Source organism: Protopterus annectens, chromosome 3.part1 (genome assembly GCF_019279795.1).
Source record: "Protopterus annectens isolate FY-2018-M chromosome 3.part1, PAN1.0, whole genome shotgun sequence".
Taxonomy (NCBI): Eukaryota; Metazoa; Chordata; order Ceratodontiformes; family Protopteridae; genus Protopterus; species Protopterus annectens.
In genome coordinates, this window is record NC_056732.1 from 312002651 (window position 1) to 312027840 (window position 25190).

At 38.4% G+C, this 25190-nt stretch overlaps 1 protein-coding gene across 2 annotated transcripts in view; it reads right to left on the reverse strand.

Moving 5' to 3' along the window:
• RBMS3 (RNA binding motif single stranded interacting protein 3) overlaps window positions 1–25190 on the reverse strand; it is a 3568139-nt gene that overhangs the window by 1631986 nt on the left and 1910963 nt on the right. The window lies entirely within an intron of this gene.

Genomic DNA, 25190 nt, shown 5'->3' on the forward strand with positions numbered 1-25190 from the left:
TCCCAGACGGAGTTTTCAACTCTGACTTTGATCACTGCAAGGGAATGCCTCAGGAGTTTGGTCTCTTGGCATCTGCAATTCTCAGGATACCCCTAACAAGACTCGACATGAGAAAAATGCATTGATATCTAAAATCTTTTTGGTTTCAGCATCAATACCCTTTATCTTTTCAAATCCTAGTGCTGGAGTTTGATAGAAGAGACATCTTTTGGTGGAGACATCAGGTATCCCTAAATTGAGGACTTTCCTTCTCCCTCATTGCTCCAAAGCAGTCTCCATGACACTTTGGACTTTGTCTGGGTAGCTCTCTGAACCATCTGTGGTTCCTGAGACCTCTTCAGGTGGTTACAGACAATACCACAGTCCTGTGGTACATCAATGAAAGGGGGAACCAGACTGTGCCACCTTTGCAGACTAGCCATGTTAGCTTGGGATATAGCTTCAGATCACAATCTTACTCTACAGGCATTTTACATTCTGTCAGAGCAAAACTGTGTAACAGGTAAGCTGAGCAGGATCAGGGCAGACTCACATGAAAGCAAACTAGATCAGGGAGTCTTTCAAGACATGATCCATGTGTGGGGTGTTCCTCAAGTTAAACTTCTTTGACTCATGTTTGAATAAATAACTGGCAAGATTCTGTTCCAGGATTCCATGCAAGAAAGCCTGGAAGATAGATGGCTTTTCTTTTCCTTTGACAGAAATTTTCTATGTTTTTCTACCCTTTCTACTAATATTCAGGGTACTTCTGAAGATTTAGAAGGAATCCCTCAAGATCATTGTGGTGACTACCTTCTTGCCAGGCAACTGTGGTTCTCCCTTCTTGTGGAAATGACCAGAGGCAATTATCATAAGCGTCATCACAAACTGGAACTACTCACACAAGAACAGGGGTGCATGACACACCCCAAGATCAGTTTTCTTCAGTTATCTGCCTGGATGATACAGTCTTAATTCTTTTTAGGCGAATATATACTAAGGATGTACAGCAGTTTCTAACAGAAGGAAGAAAGTCTGCTACTAGAAAATCATATATTAGCAAATGGAAATAGTTTTCTAGTTGGTGCCAACATAACCACCACCCATTCAGGGCTAGTTGTTCTCTGTTTTACAATATTTATATGAGTTACTATCCTATGGCCTTTCTTGTTCCTCTATTAAGGTTCATTTATCAGCAACTGTGGCACATCTGCCCATGGATCCTCCTCTTGCAATGCAGTCTCATGTTAATTATTCTTGAGCGGGGTTTGCCTAAGAGGCCTTCAAGACAACTGGAGTCTCCTTCTTGCAATCTTAATTTTGTATTAGAGAAGCTAACTATTGCTCCATTTGAACCAGCTAATTTGGCTAACTTGTGGCTCTTAATACGGAAAGCAGTTTTACTGATTGCTGTGACCTTTTCAAGAAGGTATCTGACTTGCCAGCTCTTATAGTGAGTCAGCCCTATCTCCTTGATAGGGTTTGTTTGAAAACTAATCCATCTTTTATGCCTAAAGCAGTGTCCAAGGTTATTTCAAGCCAAACTATCTATCTCCCTGTTTTCTTTCCTGAACATAAACATGAGGGAGAAAGGATAGCAGTACCATGGATGTCCACAGGCAACTGTGGTACGATCTTGACAGAACTAAATCTTTCAGATCTTTAGATCAATTGTTAATTTCTTGTGAAGAAAGGAAGAGGGGAAACTTGTGTCAAGACAGACCAATGAAAAATGTGACTACTTGAAAACAAAAAAAATGAAGGTCACAGCTAAAAGAGACTTATTTATTAGTACTGTAAGTGCTTTTGTTCAACAACAATGTATGAACTTCATCAGACAAACATTTCACAATCATCATCCCTTTTTAACTACCCCTTATTAATCACATGACAATAAAAAAATCACATGACATTAAGCAGTGAATTTCTTAACATTTGATATAATAACCTCATCAGTTACACACTAGTCTTACTCTAATGGACCCTGAAAAATATTTTTACACTGACTTCAATTGCATCTGAATAAACTCCTAAGTTTTAATAAATAAGAAATAGAACACAGATCATTTAGGCCTGGATAATAATATACAGTTAATGTAACTTGCCACCACAGTTCTTGTTTTTCAAGCTTAAACCCAAAGGGCCACCCCTCAATCCCAGGTTAACTTGTTCAATAACCCTGGACTTAAATACATGACCCAAATTCAACTGAACATGTTTTGCTAATGCATTTGTTTCCTTCTCTCTACTAATACTATAAACATATTCGTAAATGCGCTCCTTTAACTTACTTTAGGTCTTGTCCATGTAAAAACATTCACATACTTAGCACTTCACAAGGTACACAACAGCCTTAGAATTACAATCAAACTTATTCTGAATAGAATATTTAGCAAAACATGTTCATTTAGATGTGGGTCATGTATTTAATTCAGGGTTATTGAAGAAGTTAACCTGGGACTGAGGGGTGGCCCTTTGGGTTTTAAGCTTGAAAAACAAGAACTGTGGTGGCAAGTTACATTAAATGCATATTATTATCCAGGCCTAAATGATTTGTATTCTATTTCTTGTTTATTGAAACTTAGGAGTTTATTGATATGAAACTAAAGTCAGTATAAAAATATTTCTTAAGGTGCATTAGTGTAAGACAAGTGTTTAACTGATGAGGTTATTACGTTATAGAATGTGGTTTTGTATGGCATTTTAGAGTTTATATATATGGTTATCTATATTTTTAAAAGGAGGGGGTATGGCAAATGTTAAGTAATTCACTGCTTAATGTCATGTGATAGTTTTTATTGTCATGTCATTAATAAGGGGTAGTTTAAAAGGGTGATGATTGTGAAATGGTTGTCCGATGAAGTTCATATATTGTTGTTGAACAAAAGCACTTACAATACTGATAAATAAGTCTCTTTTAGCTGCGATATTTGTCTGTGTCAGACTATTTTTAACTCATTAACCCTGAGTACCATCTCACGGTACCTCTGTGCTTAACACCGGGTGTGCCATGAGAAGATAGGAATTCCATTATGTTAACACCGAGTGCCTTCCAGCAGCGCAAGTAAGTTTACAGCCCTAATTTGAAGGTATTTTTGAAAAATAAGTAGAGAAAGTGACTGAATGTTGTCAGTTACCATCTCAACTTAGGATTTAGAGTGGAGTTACCTGATAGTCCTATTGGACTTTTATAAGTAAATCGGGTCAGAATGCTCCCTGTGTATTCTTATCATTACAGCAAAGTGTTTCCTAAATGTGTCAGCTACGAGCATAAGGCACTCACATGCAAATAACAGAATATAATGGCCATTTAGCGACGATAAATTAAGCCACATGCTCTCGTCACATGACACAAGACTAGTGCTGTGAAACCAAATGGTCCCCTCACATACCACAATGACATTCCTACAGTTTAATTTATATTATTATATGACGTCCTTTAGTACAGCTAAATGAGGACAGTAGTCAGTCGTATGATATAAATGATGATTCTTTTCAGACATTGTCAAAGTTGCCTATATGTTGTATGAAATGTTTTGGCTAAAGGGTACAAAATTTCTGTTTCCCCTTATAGTGAACAATGCATGTTTTCATATTTATGGAAAAACTTTTTCGGGCATGCAGATTGTCTGAAATAATATCTTATAAAGGTGGATTGGGTAGCTTAATACTAGAAAATTAACTAAGGGGATTAGGTATGTTTTGAAAAAAGCTGATAAGCGGGCACTATCAAAAGATGTGTATGAATGTATGTGTTTGATGACATGAAGAAAGGTAGGGTACCTGTTTTATGCACATTTTTTAGAGTATTCAGCCTGTTACGTTAGCTGTTGTAGATGCTTTAGCATTTAGTGGCTAATCCTAGGCATGCATATATTTTATTTAGTTGTTACATTTATTCTGTTCCTATTTACTGACTTCTTATTTGAAGCATTATGTAATATTGCCGGCCTTCACTCTCCGGCTTGTCATCAACACTGAAAGGGTCATTGGGGTGAATGTTTCATTTTGGTTCTTGTGCATACTTGGACATACTACTGCAGGGCTCATAGGGCAAATGTTTTGTTTTGGTGCTTGTGCATACTTGGACATACTACTGCAGGGCTCATAGGGCAAATGTTTCGTTTTGGTGCTTGTGCATACTTGGACATACTACTGCAGGGCTCATAGGGCAAATGTTTCGTTTTGGTGCTTGTGCATACTTGGACATACTACTGCAGGGCTCATAGGGCAAATGTTTCGTTTTGGTGCTTGTGCATACTTGGACATACTACTGCAGGGCTCATAGGGCAAATGTTTTGTTTTGGTGCTTGTGCATACTTGGACATACTACTGAAGGGGCCTTGTGGCAAATGTTTCATTTTAGAGCTTGTGTATACTCGGATATACTACTGAAGAGGTCATTGGGGGGAATGTTTTATTTTGATTCTTGTGTATATTTGGTATTGACTCTGTCATCCACAACACCTGCACCAGGAATGTAACTGTCGTAATGAGCATACTCTCCTCTACTTGTTGTTACCAAAAGGTTCTGCTCCCCTTGTATACTGTACCTCCATGTAATCTCCATTTCCTACTCCATGTCTGTGCATATACAGTGAAAGTGTACACATCCCTGTTAAAATGCCAGGTTTTTGTGATATAAACAAAATATACTGTGTAGACTGATCCATTGAGTTTGTCAGCTCAATAGATTTTGTTATGTTTGGTAGGTTTTATTTGATATTGATACTGTAGTCTATGTTAAAAGTTTTTTTTTTTTTTTGACGGTGTCAGATGTTTTATATTTTTATTTATTACCATGGATATGTGCATGTATTTTTTGTCAACAGGGGGTTTGCTGTTCTTCTCAGAAATTTTGCATTTCAGATCTGGATGTCTTTTTTTAATTCCTTTAGTTGTTCCTTTTAGCTGGCACTTTTCAAATGTATAGAGTTAATTAGGATCACCTTCAGACCTTTGTGCTTTGTAAAAGTGACATTCTCCTTTATCCCAATTTTAAAAGTAAATATAAGTAAGGGGAGTGTTTAAACATGTACTGAATGTTTCAGTTTGGTGCATGTACATGCCAGGGAGTATTACTGAAGGGTCATATGGGGACATATTTCATTCTGGTGCTTGTGCATACTTTATCATTTTATTGTAGAGGTCCCTTGGGTGAATGTTTCATTTTGGTGCATATTCTTTCCAGGAAGTGTCACTGAAAGGTTGTTTGGGGAACTATTTCATTCTGGTGCTCGTGCACACTTCAGCATTTTATTGTAGTGGTCCCTTGGGTGAATGTTTCATTTTAGTGCATGTTCTTACCAGCAAGTGTTACTGAAGGGTTGTTTTTTTCCAGTGTGGCTAAAGTTGAGCTCATTTGGAGAGCATAGTCTTAATTATTTTATATATTTTACATAAATATGATCACCTAGTCTCAGATGTAGCTAAGGAATGCCTTATGGTTATCCTTAGCTAGAGCTGCTAATTTTGATTCATAGTTTGCTTTAGAGGACTTTATAGGATGTCTTATTTGCTTCCTCAAGCTGAGAAGGATGTGCTTCCAATTTTGAGACTATTCCTTCACATTCTTAGGCAGCAATGTCTTCCTCTTATTGTATAACCTGTTTATGGCAGATGTCCATCATACAGGCTGTTTTTTATAGGATGTTGATTTGGTCCTATCAACCTAGGCAGTGCAATTGCATAGGTGTTTATAAAGAGCATTGGTGTATATCCCATTATAGGTGTCCTTGCCATCAGAGGGGACAGGTGTTTTGAAGCTATTAATGCTCCAGTTGGCCTTGGAGGTGTTTTTTAGTTTAATTTCCCCGGGGGGGGGTTGATGTAATCGGTACTTTGAATTAGACTTTTTTATGATCAGACTTCACCAGGGGGGAACCACACTTGTGGTGGTAAACCGATCTCCCATGTTAGTGAGTACCAGATCAAGAATGTTTGGACCCCTTGTGGGGATTCCAAGGCACTTGAGTTAACGAAGTCTAAGAATCTTTGGGCGAGTGTTAGTACTCATACAGTTTACCCACTCCATGGATGGGTAGTTAAAGTCACCCATAACCAAAGTGTTTGGTTGTAATTTGAGTGACTCAAGTAGATCCAAGTAGGCAGTGTGGATATCATGGTTCATCTGTGTTGAGATTGATAAAAAAAAATCAAGATTTGGTGAATATTGATTTGTAATTATAGCCGAAATAGCAGAGATTAAAAATTGGCTGTTGATTTGTAGTATAAATCACTTTTCCAAACCCAGACCATATTGATACATTTAATAGTCTGATATTTAGGGTTGAAATAATATCCAGATTTATTTGTTATGATGTGAGGGCCAGCTCTCATGATAAAACAATAGCAGAGGTTCACAAATTGTATATAATGTTTCTGGTGAGATAAATCAGGGCAGATTGGCAAGGAGGAAAAGATACACCGAGCAAGAGTCCTGGAGGGCTGGGAGTCTTCACTATTACTATCCAATTCATTAGGCATTTACAACATTCTGTAATGAAGATTATTTACAACTTAGTTATTCATTTGTGGATGTCCATGGCCGAAGATGGTTCATATGTTTTGGTATTGTTTTATTCCATCCAAATATAACACTGGTTGCATAGAATATGCTGTTGCGAACTGTGGCAGCTATGTTTTTTATACTGTAATTATTCTAATGTAATCATTTTATCCACACTATAAGAGCAGCTTGCCTTACCTTTAGACTGATGGAAATCTGTTTGATTTTATGGGGGGTTCCTGTTTACTAGGCTGTTTTTTCATACCTTACAAAGTATGTAGAGCTGGGGGAGGGCTCAATATCTAAATGTTGTACTATTTTACTGAATTAGTCAGTATTCTCCTTACTGGTGATAATGAGTCTGTTACCTAACAGCTGCACAAGGTAATGACACGAATGCCTATGCGATGGGCAGCAGTTATCACCTGTGTCTGTGCATGCGTAAGTTTGCACATCATTATTTCACTGCAGTTACAATATAGCACTGAGTCATTATCACTTTTCAGCCAAACTGTCAGCAGCTGGCACTGTTAGTCACATAAGTAGAAGTCGTTATCACATTGCTGAATGCACAAGTAAGATTTGACTTTTTCTCCATTTGGAGTCATTGCAACCCCCCCCCCCCACACACACACACACACACACACACACTTTCATGCTGTCATTTGTACAGTTTCATGAAATGTATCAAATCTACGAGGCAAAAATTGGACATCCTGAAAAAATCAGGACACTTGGGAGTTAGGACAGGAATACATTTTCAATTTATTATTTTTTGACAAAGTTGCCAGAATAACAGGATTTGTGGTACACTGTATGATATGAGGGATATGAATATATATGTTATTTAGTGCCTTGCATCCTCTGATTTGCCAGAAAAATCACAATTTATTCTGATAAACAGACCCTCTTCAGTCTGTTGTGCCAACTGCTCTTGTGTTGGTGGATGCATCACGGGGGGCATACCCAGCCACCATGGATGCTATGGAAGAGGGTTTACATTACCTCCCCCCTTTCACTCCTTAAGGCCACTGCCAAAAGGAGACATGGATGGGCTAACCAGGTAATGCATATGATATACATATATATGCAGTCTTCCAATAATCTGAAAAACATCAGTAGTAATCTGTTTGCATTTTCTTTCCAGTGCAGGTTTGTCCACCTTCTGACACTGACATGGCTTCACGAGCAGGAGAACAAGTGAGAGTGTGGGTATGTGGCCATTCCTACATTCATTGGGCTGCCAGGCATGCCTCCGTAACTGAAAACCACTACAACTTGAGCTACCCCACATCCAGTGTGAAGGTATACTGGATTGCAAGAAGAGGTATGCATTGGAGTAGAGTACTGTAGTTGTTGGAAGAAAAGTGTTCCATCTACCCTGAGCCCAACATCCTTGTGCTGGACATTGGAAGGAATGATGTGATCAGTCAACCACTTGGAAGGCTATGGTTTCAAATCAGAGCAATTTTTGAACACCTGCAGTCGTGGTGGCCATGCTGTCATTTTGTGTGGTCTGACATAATTCCTCACCAGATATGGAAAACAACAAACAGTCAACAGGCAGCTCACAAGGCCAGACGTTTACAGAATCGGTTCATGCATGGCTTGATGTACATGGTCGGTGGATCTACAATCTGCCATGAAAACATCACCATGGAAGATGTTCCCTTGTTCAGAAGGGATGGCATTCACCTAACTGAGGAGGGCATTGCGTTCTTCTTGACTGATCTCCACAATGGCATGAGAAGAGCTATGCAGGATTGGTAACATGCAGCGTGTGAGAAGAATGAAAAACACCCATGAACAAGTAGGACCAGTATGGTAAGTAAAACTCTATTATGAAATGTGTTATGTAAAATATATTTTTCTGAGTTTGGCAAATAACTGTGGTAAGGAGCTGGTGAAGATGCTGAGAAAGAACAACTGTTTCAGGAAAGTGCTACCACGTACAATCTAATATGTCAGTGACCATCCTGCAATACTACTTTTTTTATTCTTCTTTTATCAGGCATGTGTAGAGTTTAGATGACAGCAAGGGCTTAGTAATACAGAACTTGATCCCTTAGGTCCATTGCTGAATGGGCACATGTAAAGAGAAAAGGCATAGGTAAGAAAGACTGCTGACACTGAAGGAGGTCATGAGACTGTAGTGGTATCACCTGTCTGAGTGGGTAGCCAGCACAGGTATCAGACAGATCAGATGGCCTTGCATGCCACTAAAGTCCCATGCCTGTCCTGGGTTCTTTAGTGGAGTGGCGGTCCTTACCTTGCTTTTTCTCTTTACATGTACCCATTCAGAAATATGTTGGCTACACCAAGAATGTGTATATTTACAATCATATGTGTCTACATGGTAAAACAACTGCTTCTGAATGCTGTACACATGTACATATATCAGTTTTGTTAGGACTCAGGTTATGGAAATTATGATTTTTTCATAGTTTGGTAAATAACTTTGCAAGGAAGCATGTCAGCATGCCAAGTAATACCTCCTTTTGAAGACAGTATTGATAGTTCCAACATGGTTAAAGAATTATGCCTATATGTTGTACACATGTGCAGATATCAAAGTTTGTTTCGGACTTAGGTTATGGAAATTATGATTTGTTTTCATATTTTGGTAAATAACTTTGCAAGGGAGCATCAGAATTTGCCAAGTAATACCTCATTTTGAAGACAGTATTGCTGGTTCCAACATGTTAAAAGAATTGTGCCTGTATGTTGTACACATGTGCAGATATCAAAGTTTGTTTTGGACTTAAATTATGGAAATTATGATTTTTTTTTCATATTTTGGTAAATAACTTTGCAAGGGAGCATGTCAGTGTGCCAAGTAATACCTCATTTTGAAGACAGTGTTACTACTTACATGGTAAAAAACTGTGTCTGTGCACTGTACACGTGTACAGATATCACAGTTTGTTTAGTCTTGTACGATTATAAAAATTATGCATTTACAATACTTCCCATTATTATGCCCATACCTTTACAAGGAGCATGGTGATCACACAAATGAAGCATCATTTTGAAGCTGACATTCAGTTGCACAACTTCTACCCTGATATGTAGGCTCCGTCTGTTACAGGTGATGAGATATTATGCTTTGTTTATTTATCAATTATGAGAAATAATATATTAATCACATTTCTGTGAATATCTCAAGAAAGGAGCATCACACAGTAATGATTAAGGTATCATTTTAAAGGTGACATTCATACTAACAAATTACATTCAAATTGTATGGGTCTGCATGGTACATTAACCAAGATATTGTGCTTTGCTTTTAGAAAAGGTAAAAAATCTGCACAATTTCAACATTCCTTGCCAAATATTTAATAATGACTTTGAGATGCACTATCAACATTTACACTGTTGGATAGGTCAGTGTCTGCTGAACACCTTTCACGGTTACATTTTTAGTCTAGCTCTTGTAGTTAAAGAGTTATGAACATTTGTTTTTTGTATGGTATTCCAAATGGATTTTCTGAAAATTAGCTCAGGGTGCACTGTTGTTCCTATGGTGGAATTAAGTAGGCAGCTTTTTCTGAGCTGCTCCAGAGTGAATGAGTTAAATGACTGTCTAAGGCTATTACCTTTTGTTAAATTCACCATAACAAAACTACTCCAGGAAGGGTCAAGGCACACTTTACGAAAGCCTTGGCCTCATCAATTGTTTTTTTAAAGAGGGCTGGATTCCAGAAGTATTCTAGAAGCTTCTACTTGGTCCTCTGTACATACTTTTACAAAGCACTTTAAGCCTGATTCCTTCTGTAGGTCTAGATCAAGCTTTGCTAGAAACTATTCTCCAGAGGCTCCTGGACTTTTCTCTTTCCACCTCCCAAATGTAGTTAGCGAAGGTAATTTATCTATATAGCTAAGGCTACAGCAGCAGTGATGAATATAATAAACACAGCACAATTGTGAAAGAAAAACCATAACAGTAGATGTTCAGTTGTTCACGGCTGGAATAGCCACTTTCCCCCTCAACCCCAGTTGTTTTTTGGAGTGTTTTTTATGCCAGGATGTAGACATTTATATTTTACTGATCCTAGTATTCTCCTTTCAGGGCTCCGCTTCCTTCTCTCTGCTGGCAGGAATGCTCTGAAGGGCTTTTTACCCAAACATGCCTTTTATTCAGCTCAGCTTCAGCTGTCTGACAGTTCGAATGCTTGAAGGCTTTCTGAAGCTATGGAAGCTGGCCGGCTTGGCAGGATATAGCCAATATAGCTAAGGCTATGGCAGTGGTGATCATTAGAACATCTACCATCATGGTGCGTTCAACTTATCCAACTATACTTTCCATATCATGTGACATAGAAGTCTGATGAGCAAATGCTAGGAGATATAGTTTGACAGTCTAGAACACTTAGGAGTTATCTGTAGTCGATAGCAGATTTCAAGATACAAATGCAGCAGAATCTTTCATTTAGACAATAAATCACCAAGTAAATGCAGTTATAATCACGTAAAAGCAAATTAGAACAGACCAAGATGCCTGGTAAAGTGTATAATGACTGACATACAGTATAGTAACATAGATGTAACCCTAATAGTTGTCTGTCACGTGACAATAAAAAGCACTATATGCTTTACAATGAATCTGTTCCAGTTTGCTTTTAATTGAATATAACTGGATTTCTTTGGTGAGTCATTGTATGAGTCATTAATTGGCTGCATTTGTTTGTTGAAATCTTCTATAGACTACAGAAAACACTTAACTACTACAGGCTGTCAAAGTGCATATCCTAACAACTGCATCATTAATATTCTAGGACTTCGTGATGTGGAATCAGGAAGTAACTGGACATCTGCTGGGCCTAGACTAAATACTAACAAAAATTTGCTGTATTCAATATGCACAGATCTAATAAAGCAACCAAAGTAAATCTGTTTATTGTATAACCAGAAAAAAATCAGTGGATAACCAAAGATATCTTTAATATTTTATTTGCTTCTGTGGTCAGAAGAGACAGTACTTCAATGACAGCATTACAGTTCGGGAAATGGGCTGTATATGTATTACAGTCATTGCCTTGGATAAGGGGTATAAAAGTATATTTGTTAGTGTAACAAGCTAACATTACTCCTTAAAAAAAACACAGTGTGACAGTTTAAACATTCATAATCACAATTATTTATAGTCAGCCTAAAATTCTACAACCAACTTAACAAAGGAAAAAAAAACAGTCTGGCAGATTTCAAGATCTCTATATCAGATCACAATTAAAACAACATTTTCTTCTTCTTAAAAGGTAGAATATGTTGATAGGCAACCCTAAAGTTTGGCACCTAGAGTAGGTCCCTAAGCTACCTTGCCTTTTTTAATTCTCTGCATTGTAAGTGTAATTTCTGTGCATGATGTATATGTCTGAGACACAAATAAAATAACAATTATCTCTGAAATGATGTATACATCTGCACTGATTTACAAAAAATAAAGCACAGTAATATACATCATCTATTATTTAAGAGTGAATCTACTTTTCCCATAGCTATGAGACAAACTAAACAGCATAAAAGTCACACAGATAAACCTTCTTCTTCCTCTTTCGGCTTTTCCTGGTTAGGGGTTGCCACAGCGGATCACCTGTCCGCTCATGATTGGCAGTGGAGTTTTATGGTGTTGAGTTGCCAGCCCGGCGCCCAACATTCCACAGAAGGCATACACACGCACGCTCTCATGCCTAGGGCCAATTTAGAGTGTCCAATCCGCCTACAGCATATCTTTGGGATGTGAGAGGAAACCCACGCGGCCATAGGGAGGCACACTAAACCAATCAGTACAAATTATAAGACTCAGTCAAACTAGAGTCTTTACTGTGTAATACTTTAAACCTCCTATAGTGGAGGCACAAGGGATATCTGCAAATGACCCCTTAAGGCCATACATGTTTCCAAACTTGTGGGTTAACTAAAGGTCAAAAATCTTTATATCAAGTCATCCTACTACTTTTTTTAAATGCAAAGCGATTAACAGTACTTTTGCTTATGTGCCATTTCCTTGTTTATTGTAACCGTTCTAATAAACTTAGAAATCAGACCAAAAAGTGTATTACTAAAGATAAAAGAGACTTCTACTATAATCCACCCCTGAAATCTAACCTCCCAAAATTTTGGAACTCATTAAACCACATACTACATTCTGGTGGTCCCTGCTCCCCCAATCATTGTCCTGATAATACTCCCAAAGATACTGCCTCCACCTTCAACACATACTTCATTGACTCTATATCCAAACTATTTAACCCCAGTGCCAACTCATCTACCTTTAATAATATTTCAAACCACTCTCTATCAACTCCCACTATACTCTCATCAAATTCTTTTCCCTCAAACCTGTACCCACTAGCAACATCAAATCCCTACTCTGTAAACTCAAACCTTGCTCATCTTCTGCCGACAACATTCCTTCCCTTTTCCTTCAGTTAGCTGCTGACTCTCTTGCTCTCCCTGTATCTATCTTAATCAACTGCTCCATTTTAGAGTCCAAAGTCCCTTCCATATGGAAACAATTCTTCACCCTACCAATACATAAAGGAGGTAACTCAGATATCACTAATTTTAGACCAATTGTCGTTCTCTCTCCTCTCTCTAAAGTTCTAGAAAAATGCATACATAAACAAGTTATGTACTATTTATTCTCTGAAAATATGCTCACACCTACTCAACATGGCTTTAGACCAAAGCATAGTAGTAGTACTACTACTGCCATACTGTCATTCCTTAATACTATATCCCTTGCCAGAGATAACAACAAACTTGTCTCCTGCCTATTCTTAGATCTCTTTAAAGCTTTCAACATCATCTCTCACCCTCTCTTTCTGCACAAATGAACAGATGGTTTTCCAGCTACCTCACTGACAGATTTCAAGCAGTGAAGTGACAGTCTGCACTCTCCCCTCCTCTCCCAGTTAAAATATCCCTCAGGGTTCCATCCTTGGTCCACTACTTCTCAACATCTTCAATAATCTTCTTTATTCTTCCTGTCCTCAGTCATCATTGGTCCAATACGCTGATGACTCTACTGTCATTACTATTGCTGACTCTCCCTCTGAACTCATCTCTACAACACAGACTTCCTTTAACTCTGTAGAAAACTGTCTCTTTGATAACCAGCTTATCCTTAATCCAAAAAAAAAAAAAAAACTAAGCTACTGCTTTTTCTTCCGAAAAACTACAACCACATTAAATCCACTTTCATAATCCTGTCCCTCAAATAACACACACATCAAAGTGGAAACTAGCACTAAACTCCTTGGTGTCGTCACTGACACCCAACTTAAATTCGATCTATACATTAACAACTGTATCAAGAAAACTCATCAAAAACTAGGGCTCCTCTACCGCAACAGAAAGTTTCTCACCATTGAAGCTAAAGTAACTCTCTCTTATGCCTGCCTCTTACCCAGTCTATTAGATGGCTCTCAAATTCTTACTTGCCTCAACTCCACACCCCTTGCCAAACCTGAATCTACCTACAACGAGATAGCAAAATTTGCAGTCCATACAACTTACAAGTCAGATCACTGTCTCTCTCTCTCAAACATGTTAACTGGCTAGAACTATCTCATCAGCTTCTTTTCCATCAACTCTAGATCATCCACTCTATCCTTTATCAGCCTTCTTACTGTCCTACCTTATCATCTGTCATCTCCCACTATTCACCTGCTAGATCCCTCTGGAGCTCTAACCTAGATCTGCTACAAATCCACAAACCTAAAACTAAGAAAGGATGTATTCTCTATAGCTATAATACTTCCAAGGCCTGGAGCAAACTCCCACTAGAGATCAGGTCACTCAAGCAACTTAGTCAATTCAAGCTAGCCACTAAAGAATACCTGTTAAAGCGCAACAACAGGATATTAAAGCAGATTGCTCAACCTGCTGTCTCTTTTAGTCCCTGTTTGTTGATACAGCCTTGAAAAAACACCCATGCAACTTTAAAAACTAATCCAATCAACTGTTTTTCCTGTTAGGCTTCCTACCTTTCCATACTGTTTTACTTTCACTTTGAAAACCAAGTTGAAAAACCTCTAGCTGGCTTTGAAATGATGATGTCACATCTGCCAGAGCTCTTGCTCTAGCTACCGGGATGTTTCCTCCCCAAAGTGATGTAATCCCCCCTGATTTGCATGCTGTAAAGAAGAGCCAGTGGACCTCCCACATTGTGATGTCAGAGCTGCCTTGCCCAGCCCACTCTTAACCTAGCAAAAATGTCAAACTATAATCTCACTTTCTGAAGAGGCCTGCTGATATGTGACAAAGTACAGGCAGAAGCACAGTAACAGATGCAAAAACTAAGAGCATACATTTGCAATGACCATGCGTAGATATTAATTTCATGTTTTTGCATAAGAAGCAGATGTCTGTCACAATTAATCGACAACACTACATCAGATTACAAGAAGTATGCAATACCATAATTTTCTTAAATTACCACTTAAAAAAAGCATGTGGGTGCTGTCATGCAAGTCTGTGAAATATTTAGTGTTTATAGTGCATCATTTGTTACCTATTTAACCAAACAGGAAGGAAAAATAAGTGTGAGTTTGATACTTTGCAAAACAGTAATTATTCCCAGTGCTATGGAGCTTGGTTCTAAATTTCACAGGAGGAGTGCAACAAAAAAAGTCTCCCACTGTAAGGAAGGAAAGACTGACAAGAAAACAATACATTAGTCCGGTCACCTGCTGTGAGCTGTCAGTCAAATGCAGATAATGGGTCAAATTACCCTTAGCTCTTTGACAGCTAGGGAAGGTAGGTGTGAAGGGGGAGGGGAGATACCGTGAAGAATTAGATTTTAGCCTTCACAAAATAAATCAAGTTAGTATTTCTAAGAAGAAAGAGCAATAAAATGGACTTTTCATTTCTGTTCTGTAGCATTTGCACTGCTTGTGTTTAAAGTAGTAATTAAAAAAGAATACAATTTTAACCAAAAGTAGGTGACTATAACACAGCAGTGAATGCCTGTACAATCAGTGGACTGACAGGAGCTTTAGGAAAAACATGGCAGATCTGATGCAATTTTCTGGAGACAAACAATGCAATCTGGGATACTTAGAGACAGACTAAACAGTCAGAATTATTTCAAGATGCCAGACCCCATGTGGTCAATCAGAAATTGCATATAAAAATATCTAAAAAGCTCTAAATAACCCTAGAGTGGTGTTAAAATGTAGGAAACACCAAATTGTGATGAAATAAACATGTTTTTTGAGTCTGTGGGTGTGGTTGTCCTTGAAGCTAAAACATCTGCCTCTGTACCCACCCCCCTTTTATCAACCCAAACTGCACACCTGTATCTGCTCCCAACTTATGTAACTTTCTTTATCTTTCAAGACCGTGTCTCACATTAACTTCTCTTCCCTAGGCACATTACATAATTCTTATCTGCATAATGTAAGATTTTACATCTGGTGACAAAACTATTATTAGTCCTTCTGAATGATGTAGGATTCTAAATCTGACAGACATAATGATTAACTTACTATAGTAAATCCTTGTTTTTCATGTATATGTTGCTTTGAATATTTTCTGTAAACCAGTTGTTGATTGTTTACTTATTTTTGTAAATGATAATCTGTAGAACATGTGGAGCATTTCTCCCTGGGCCTTCACTGAAAAAGGACTACTTAGCTCAGTCGGAAAAATACGATCAACAAATGTAAAATAAATAAATAAATGATATGGTCTTACACCCAATATGGCTGTATTCTTTGTTTGTATGTACCCACTTTAAACACTGGACTGTTGTAAAATTGTTGGTGAATTATCGGTGAAATAAATAAAACAGATTTCTAAAAAAAAACATGTTTCCAAAGTATAGTCAAATGATCCACATACGTCTACAGCCAGAGAGGTTTGGTTTTATTGAATTGAATGCACCAATAAATACTTAAAAAGTAAAAAGCAATGGGCATTCAGAAGCCATGTAGCTGAAATAATGAATGTTCTTAAGAAGGTGCAAAAAAATCCTTTAATCAAACAGATGGTCTTCAGACATTTGACTCCTGTTTTGCAGGTGCCACTGTAAATGCATTAATCTTCTTGTGGTATATCTTAATTACCACCAGCCCGTGGATATTTGAATTCAGTCTTCTAAACATTGCTTACACATCCTTACAAGAAGCTTTCCTTATAAAAATGGCAACATTACTTTATGTGTCATTAAGTTATACTGACACAGAAAATTTGATTAATAGGAGGTGACTGATGACAGTTTGTCACCTTTGTGTACCCTGTATAATATTAACAGAGATAAGATGGAGATCTGCATGCAGCATTAATACTGAAGGCATTTGTATTTAGTATTTTTACCATGTGGTTGTGACTCCAACACCAGTTCAACACCCACAAAGTGGCTCTCATGCTTTGTTTAGCAATGTTTAGAGAACGGGCAATCCGTAGATCGCACCCTGATTGGAGAAAGAACGTTCTCCACCAGGGTGTTAACATACAAGTAATGTGTACTAAAAACAAGTCTGATGACTCACAGTAGCATATTAAGCTTCTATGGAGCTCGGACTGGGAAAAAAAATGGCCGCTATTATTTTACCCACACTAAGCAGTGCTTCCACTGCTTAGTGAGTGTAAAATATATTTAAATATACACACACACATGCACAAAAGTGTGTGTGTGTGTGTGTGTGTGTGTGTGTGTGTGTGTGTGTGTGTGTGTGTGTGTGTGCGTGCGTGTGTGTGTGTGTGTGTGTGTGTGTGTGTGTGCGTGCGTGTGTGTGTGTGTGTGTGTGTGTGTGTGTGTGTGTGTGTGTCTGTGTGTGTGTTTATGTCTGTGTGTGTGAGCGTATGCAGCGTGCATGTGAGTGAATGTGAGATTGATTGAGCCATTATTTTACACTCACTAAGCAGCGCTTTTGTTGTTTAGCGAGTGTCAAAATTAAATACACCAGAAAAAAAGAATGTTTCTGTCTCTGAGTGTGTGCGTTTATGTATTTGTCTGTGTGTGAATACAATCTTGTTTGCATGAAAGTGAAGGGTGTGTGAGAGAGAGAGTAAAAAGTGAGAGCAATCAAACCCTGGCAGCAGTAGCATTGAGGAGGTTTATGTAGATCTCACCTTTTAGATCAAGTTATCTGGATAAAGCCTAAAACAAAGCGGGAATAAAGGCTCAAAACAGGAACATATTCCTGTTAAAGAAATCACAAAGTTGCTTGAACAATACTTGTGTTAACATGCATTTTCAGAAGTGCAAGTGTGAGAGTAAGAGGGAGAGACAGTGAGATTGATGGATCAGTGGCAGCAGCAGATAAGAGGTTTACATACCTCTCGACCTTTAGCTCAAGAAATCAGAATAAAGCCTGAAATAAAGGGGGAACAAAGCCTCTAAAATAGGAACAGATTTTAAATGTTATTCTTATAAAAATCACAATTAAGAAAGTTAGATAACAAGATTTGTGTTCATATGACTTTTCTGAAGGAAATTAAGTCTGAAAGTAAAATGTATGTCATTATTTAGTGGCTTTAATCCCAACGACTGGCAAGAAACACACATTTTAGCAGTAAGGGATCAAAAAATAAAGCAAATATGTAGAACCTTCATCTATTAGAACCTGTGACATTCACTGAAGAAGTAAAAGAGGAACTTAATGAAGGAATGACAGTGCCTGCTGCTTATGCTGTTCATGTAAAGCTATACAACAGTATTCTGTACAAAGGGATAACTGATACCTTAAAAGCATTACATTTAAATTAGCTTTTGTTCAACAAGTAAAACTCTTGCTATAGTATTATTAATGGTGCAGATATTAAGAAGAAAACTATTCCCATGAAAATACAAGATTTGTATATATGCACACACAAATACACACACACACACACACACACACACACACACACACACACACACACACACGCGCGCACACACGCACACGCGCACACACACACATAAATAAGGATCAAGGTGTCCCCTTCTCCCATTTCAAGGTTGCATATTGTCAGAGAAAGATATTATATTTCACACAAACTGCATTGCTTTATCACAACTTCATCAGTCACACAGCTTCTATAAAACTCTGAATGCAAACAGTAATGCAGGATGGGGCGACATCTTTTTGGACTAGTGTTTCCAAATATAACAATGGAAACTGCACATTGTATACATGAATATGCTAATAATTGCAAACTGTGTAGTTTAACTGCTATAAAAATGTCAAAGACCTCCAAAATACTCTAAAAAAATATATACCTGGTGAGATAATAATACTATTACTTTCAATATCAATAAATGTAGCAATGGAAGACTTGGTAAAAAAAGCATGAATTATAATTATAAGGTAAAAAGTTAAACTGCAAAATGTAAAAGCATGATACCATCATTACATATATAGGAATAATAGCAGATACGAATTTAAGATTTGACTTCTGTGTATCTGCCTGATTCAGAAAAGCATATTCTATTCTGTAGCACACACTTAGCACCCTGAGCTGTGCAGTGACACATTTCTTAACTATTTGCATCCTTACATTCCAGAGCACTTAAAAATAAAGTTAAAAAGCATATGCTAAACACAAGTAAAGAACAGTAAATGCAATTTAAAAAGTGCACATAGCAATATTAACCTAAAAAATGTATTCTTTACAATGATAAGAAGTATATTCAAAGTCTTTATATTCATACTATAATACATTATGATACACATAATCACAGAATTACACATTTTCCCCCAAAACTTTTAGAAAAGGTTTCATGCCATGGAAACTGAACAATACAGACATTTAAGGCCATTTTCCAAACAATTTGCTCTCAGTGAAACCGACTTACTTTGACGTGAGACCTATCTATAAGCAACTTTCACTATGGGGTAGAATGCAAAAGTTCTGCTCTCAGTGCAAGTCTCTTATCCTGGTGTAATACACTGGAATACATCACTTACACTTGAGTGCAAACCATGACTCAGGCCCATAGTATTTTAACAAACTTGAGCTTCGATATGACAACAAGAAATAGTTTCAGACTGCTGTTTATTGAGATAGTTGCAGAAATGTGAAAATTGTGCTTATTCATATAATTAACAATATAAATTACACTGCATATGTATCAAGATGATCAGCTTACAGTGCAAACCTCAATGAGAATTTCCTTCAGCATCATTAATGGTTGTATTTGATGCCGTGCAATAGTTTGTAAGCTACTTACTTTTGGAAATGTTAATGTAGAGGTGGACAAACTGCACAGTAGCAATATTTCCAATGTAGTACATTATACATTAACAGTGAAAATGGATTTTTTGGATTTCCCACAATGACGTTCCACACCATGCCCCTTATTAACATGTAGCTTGGTCATTAACAAAACTATGTCATTAAGGATGAAAATAAAAATAACAAGTGACAAACACTGATAAAACCTTCACTGCAGGGCATCCTAGAATAGTGTTCTTAGTATTAACTTACATCTTTCCCATCTGCCTATTTTTACTTGGTAAATCACTTGGTAAAGAAACTAGACCAACAATTCTGCATAAGGAGCTAATCCTGGGATTCAGAAATGGTTAGTAGAAATGTTATCAACAAAAGTGGATCGTCCATCACCATAACTCTTTCCAGTTTGCAGGCAGCCTCATTGCACTGATTTTATATGGTTGGAAAAACCACTACAGTGGGCCATCCCACTGACAATGCTTTATTAAAATGAGACATTCTTCTAGGAGTGGCTAATGTGATTTAACCATGGACATGCCAGTTAGAAGGAAATTATGTTCAGCTGTCCAGTTTAGCATGTCCAGCCATAATCATTAATATGCCCAAAATACTGCATTCCAGCTTTGTAGCCAATGGGAGAGAATACATTGCAGATACATTTAGAAAGTTCAGTAGAGAAGTAGTTAAGTATAAGAAAGAATGGATGGGCCCATGAGTGTGATGGAGTCGAGGGGGGGTCATGTTAAATGAATGCATCTGTGGGGATGTGGTTGCATGCTTATATACATAGTGTGTGTGTGTGTGTGTGTGTGTGTGTGTGTGTGTGTGTGTGTGTGTGTGTGTGTGCGTGTGCGCATGTGCTTGTCTGTGTGTGTGTGTGTGTGTGTGTGTGTGTGTGTGTGTGTGTGTGTGTGCGTGTTTGTGCATGTGTGTGTGTATGCACGTCTGTGTGTCTGTGTGTGTGTGCGTGTATGTGTGTGTGTGTGTGTGTGTGTGTGTGTGTGTGTATGTGTGTGCGTGTGTGTGTGCATATGTGTGTGAGCGTGTGTGTGTGTGTGAGTGTATGTGTGTGTATGTGTGTATGCGCGTGTGTGTGCGCGCGTGTGTGCGTGTGTGCGTGTGTGCGTGTGTGTATGTGTGTGTGTGTGTGTGAGTGTGTGTGTGTGTGTGTGTGTGTGTGTGTGTGTGACAGTGAAGAATGTCTGAATGCAATGCATCCTCTGCCAGTGGTAATTGCCACTGAAAAGCACTGTTCAGCACTGTTAAGCATTAAGGACAATTCAGAACCATCAGAAACCTGTACATTAGCCAATAATGAGGTCTTCCTCATTACTGCTAAACATGTCTTTGAACTAAATTTTACATGACCTTGCAAACTGGTCCTACATGTAGTAGGCAGTTTATGTAGCCATGGCCCTTGTGTCTAAATCTCAGGTAGTGTGAGTTAAAAGGAAGTATAAAAAAAGGAGTTATAAATGTGAGAGAGTTAAATGGTAAATCTTGACTCAAGTGAGAATATATTACCAATTTATAACACAGCGATCTACAATATTATTGCATATTGCACTGTGTTCTGTTGTCTTTGAATATGCCACCTGAAACCATTTGAAACAATATATTATTTTCATTCTAGAAAAGTCACAAACTTGGAAAGCAATCTACTTGGAAAAGATTAAGTCCCCCCCCTTTGCAATCCTATAATAACATGTTACATAGAGGGATCGACTGCTCTGTCTACATTGTGATATCTGATGTGGCTCTACTTTATTATATACCCCTGGAACACAACACTGGGAAATCTACTAATAGCTGGTGGACTACAATACAAAAAGTAAATATCTATGGCAGGTAAAATGTGAAAGTTATACCCTACACCATATTTAAGGTTATGAGGTGAATTTCCTCTCTTAATATCAGTTAATAATGTCCTATATGTATATTTATATATATATATATATATATATATATATATATATATATATATATATATATGTATATATATATGGGTCTACTTTTACTCAGAGAAATAGCAGTTCTTTGAATCTCAAACAGGCAACCCCACTACAGTGAACTTCCATTCTATCAAAAGCATGGACTACTGAACTTTATTCCCTGGGAATCAAACCACTTGGGCACAAGGGTGAACTTTGCCCTTTTCCTCAGTGTAGTGCGATCTCGTAGTTGGTATATTTAGTTAGGGGTGGTGTGGGGGATGAAGCCCCCCACATGGGGGATGTGGGGGTTGAAGCCCGCCATTTGGGTTAGTTTAATTTGCTTCTCTTCATTTTTTTCCCTGGTGGCCAACTGTTTTTTTTTCCCCTGGGAAATGAGTTCAGTAGTCCATCCTTTCAGCTGAATGGGAGTTCGCTGAAGGGGAGTTGGCTGTTTGGAATTCAAACAAGTGTAATTTTGGTGAGTAAAAGTAGACCCATATACATATATCTGTCTATGTATATATATATATATATATATATATATATATATATATATATATATATATATATACATACATACATATTTTTTTTTATTATTATTTGCCATTTGTTTTCAGGGATGGTCTGATGGGTCAGAAAGATCCCATTTTTTTCAGCAGAGGCCCGGGGAGAAAATAACGAGTTACAGACTGAAATGTAAAAGGTTTATAAGCAGTAAAAACAATGAATCTTAGATTATTAAAAGAAATACAAGTAATAGAAACACAGCTGACAGTCACATTGACATAATAGATAGGATATCAGCTAAGCTAAGAACAGCTAAGTACATACTGTGCATGCTTATTATTTATTTATTTTTAAGTAAAGTTTTAGATGAGGAGATAGCTAGATAGAATAGGGGAAGTAAAGACGGAGGTGGAGAGACAGTGTGTAGGAGAGATTAGCAGAAGGGAGGGAAAGTGCAACAGCAGTAGAAGGATAGTGGCAGGAGAGATTAGTAGGAGGGGGTAGTGCCATGGAGGTAGGAGGAGAATGGGAAGAGAGATTATTAGGAGAGAGTAACAGTGCGGTGGAGGTAGGATGAGAGTGGTAGGAGAGATTAGTAAGAGTGAGTGACAGTGCAAGGGAGGTAAGAGTAGAGTGGGAGGAGAGATTAGTAGGGGGCAGGGACAGTATGAAGGAGGTAGGCAGAGAGTGCAAGGAGAGATTAGTAGGAGGGAGGGGTAGTGCTAAGGAGGTAGGAGGAGAGTGTGAGGAGAGATTAGTAGGAGGGTGGGATCATGCAAGGGAACCAGGGGAAGAGTAGGAGAAAAGATTAGTAGGAAGGAAGGATAGTGCAAGGTAAGAAGAGAGAGGTAGAAGGATTAACGGGAGGGACAGGATGGTAGGAGAGAGGGAGTGAGAGAGTGAAGGAGAGATTACATACATATATATAGCTAATATATAATCCATCTAGCTATATCTTCTTCTTCTTCTCTTTCGGCTGTTCCCGTTAGGGGTCACCACAGCAGTGTTTCCATTTCTTCCTGTCCTCTGCATATTGCTCTGTCACACCAACCACCTGCATGTCCTCTCTCACCATGTCTTTAAACCTTATCTTAGGACTTCCTTTTTTCCTCTTACCTGCAGCTCCATCCTTAGCATCCTTTTCCCAATATACCCATCATCCCTCCTCAGCACATGTCCAAACCAACACAATCTTGCCTCTCTGACTTTGTCTGCAAACCGTCCAACCTGGGCTGACCCTCTAATATACTGATTTCTAATCCTGTCCATCCTTGTCACACCCAGTGCAAATCTTAATATCTTTAACTCTGCCACTTCCAGCTCTGACACCTGCCTTTTTGTCAGTGCCACTGTCTCCAACCCATACAACATAGCTGGTCTCACTACCCTCTTGTAGACCTTCCCTTTCACTCTTACTGGTTCCTGTCTGTCACAAATCACTCCTGACACTCTTCTCCACCCACTCAACCCTGCCTGTACTCTCTTCTTCACCTCTCTTCCACCCTCACCGTTACTCTGAACTGTTGATCCCAAGTATTTAAACTCATCCAACTTCGCCACCTCTACTCCCTGCATCCTCCCCATTCCTCTATCCTCCCTCTCAATCACAACCATATATTTTGTCTTAGTCCTGCTGACCTTCATTCCTCTCCTCTCTAAAGCATATCTCCACCACTCCAAGGTTTTCTCAACCTGGTCCCTACTCTCACTACAGATCACAATGTCATCTGCAAACATCATAGTCCATGGGGCCTCCTGTCTGATCTCATCTGTCAATCTGTCCATCACATCACCATTGCAAATAAGAAAGGTCTTAGAGCTGATCCTTGATGTAATCCCACCTCCACCTTGAACGGATATGTCACTCCCAGTGCAGGCATCACCACTGTCACACTACCCTCGTACATATACTGTACCACTCTTACATACTTCTCTGCCACTCCTAACTTCCTCATACAATAACACAACTCCTCTCTAGGCACCCTATAATATGCTTTTTTCCAAGTCAACAAAGACAGAATGCAACTCCTTCTGACCTTCTCTATATTTCTCCATCAACACTCCCAGAGCAAACATTGCATCTGTAGTGTTCTTTCCTGGCATGAAACCATACTGATGATTGCTAATCATCACCTCCCTTCTTCACCTAGCTTCCACTACTCTTTCCCATAACTTCAAGTTGTGACTGATCAGTTTTATCCCTTTATAGTTACTGCAACTCTGCACATCACCCTTATTCTTAAAAATAGGTACCAAAACACTTTTTCTCCACTCCTCAGGCATCCTCTGACGTTCCAAGATTTCATTAAACATTCTGGTTAAGAACTCCACTGCCATTTCTCCTAAGCACCTCCATGTTTCCACTGGTATGTCATTTGGACCAACAGCCTTTCCATTCTTCATCCTCTTCATAGCTGTCCATACTTCCTCCTTGCTAATCTGTTTCACTTTCTGATTCACTATCCCCACATCATCCAACCTTCTCTCTCTCTCTCATTCTCTTCATTCATCAGCCCCTCAAAGTACTCTTTCCATCTGCTCAACACACTCTCCTCGCTTGCAAGTACGTTTCCCTCACTGTCCTTTATCACTCTTACCTGCTGTACATCTTTCCCAGCTCAGTCCCTCTGTCTAGCCAATCGGTACAGGTTCTTTTCTCCTTCTTTAGTGTCCAACCTTTCATACAACTCTCCATATGCCTTATCCTTAGCCTTTGCCACCTCTCTCTTTGCCATGTTCCTCATCTCCTTATACTCTTGTCTACTTTCTTCATCTCTCTGACAATCCCACTTCTTCACCAGCCTCTTCCCCTGTATACTCTCCTGTACTTCCTCATTCCACCACCAGGTCTCCTTGACCCCCTTCCTCTGTCCAGATGTCACACCAAGCACCTTTCTAGCTGTCTCCCTTACCATCTCTGCTGTATGTATATGTATATGTATATGTATCTATGTATATGTATCTGTATGTATATGTATAGGTAGATATAGATATAGCTATAGATATAGATCTAGATATAGATATATAGATAGATAGCTATAGATATATAGATATAGATACAGATATAGGTAGTATATATACTTCCGCAGATAGAGAGA